Source organism: Eumetopias jubatus, unplaced genomic scaffold (assembly GCF_037043125.1).
Source record: "Eumetopias jubatus isolate StellerSeaLion01/CBP00866 unplaced genomic scaffold, mEumJub1_p1.0 scaffold_14, whole genome shotgun sequence".
NCBI classification, from domain to species: domain Eukaryota; kingdom Metazoa; phylum Chordata; class Mammalia; order Carnivora; family Otariidae; genus Eumetopias; species Eumetopias jubatus.
In genome coordinates this window covers 36,438,116-36,439,519 of record NW_028274820.1, presented here as the reverse complement: position 1 = coordinate 36,439,519, position 1,404 = coordinate 36,438,116, and the positions used below count along the sequence as shown (strand labels likewise).

The 1,404-nt window shown below is 40.9% G+C and overlaps 1 pseudogene; it reads right to left on the bottom strand.

Moving 5' to 3' along the window:
• Positions 1–230: 230 nt before the first annotated feature.
• Positions 231–370, bottom strand: LOC148162499 (U2 spliceosomal RNA; annotated as a pseudogene).
• Between the last annotated feature and the right edge of the window lie 1,034 nt (positions 371–1,404).

The following is a 1,404-nucleotide window of genomic DNA, read 5'->3' as shown; positions in this document are numbered from 1 at the left end:
TCTTATCATGGTGCTGAGCTTGAACTAGGTGCTCAATAAGTGTTTGAGTGGATGCAAAAGTGTCAGAAAGAGTTTGTCAAATGAAGTAAGAAGAAGAAATCAAAGCATGCTCTTTGATTGTGCTTTGTCTTCTTTGCCTGTGTCCTCAACCCTTTATTTTTATATTGGTTGATTTGCATTAGAATGAATTAATAATACAGGTTGACTTATACTAGAATTTATTAACTGCTTTAGGTTCCTTATGAATCAGGAACTGTCAAGTCTATCTATATAGCCCCTACAAAGCCCCCTGCACATGGCAAGTACTCCAGAAATTGATTTTTACTTGAAAACTCTACACTTGATCTTAGCCAAAAGGCCGAGAAGTGATTTTACTTGAAAACTCTAAACAAAGCTTCTAGAATCATAATAATTGTATGTCTGGCACCCATCTCATGCCCTTCCAAGTGTCCATTAACAAAGTGCTGCCTTCTGCAATCTAACAACCTCTCCTCTTTTTACTTTCTCCTCCTAACCTAAAGTGAACATTCAGGGATGGTTTCTTTTTTTTTTTTTTTTTAAGATTTTATTTATTTATTAGAGAGAGAGAATGAGAGATAGAGAGCATGAGAGGGAAGAGGGTCAGAGGGAGAAGCAGACTCCCCGCTGAGCAGGGAGCCCGATGTGGGACTCGATCCCGGGACTCCAGGATCATGACCTGAGCCGAAGGCAGTCGTTTAACCAACTGAGCCACCCAGGCGCCCAGGGATGGTTTCTTAAACTGAGCAGCTCACTTGCTCGATGGCCAATATCTTGAGGTTCAACTTCTAAATGATTTCCAAAGGGATCACCAGTCAATGGGGATAAGACATAAATGGCAGAAGTTTACAGAAGGTCCCTCCTTAACCCCAACCATGCCTAGGACCTTTTCCTCTCTTATATCCTGCACTTCCCCATAGCAGCTTTCTAGAATTAATCCCTTGACTTTTAATTTTACTTTTCTGCCCCTGATACAGGATTAAGCAAAGCAGACTCAGAGCCAGACTAGCTGAGGAAGAACACAAATGGTGAGATTTATGAATTAAATAAGAAGCAGGGAATATCCTGACAGGCCTGAAAAGAACCATGGAAAGTGATGGGTCCAAGGTGGACAGACACAACTCAGCAGAAGCCCTCACATTACATGCAGCCTGTGTGCATAGCTAGGTCCATTACTAGGCAGACATGAAAATCAAACGTTATTGTTAGCACAATTTGCTTCCTTTGTTTAAAGAAAAGTATATATGGAGTAATCAAACAGACCTGTGTTTGAGTTCAGGCTCCACAATTTTCTGTTTGAGACTGTAAGAGAATTACTCAACTTTTCCAGGTCTCGGTTTCCTCACATGTAAAATGGGTACATACCTCATAGGATGGTTATGAAGA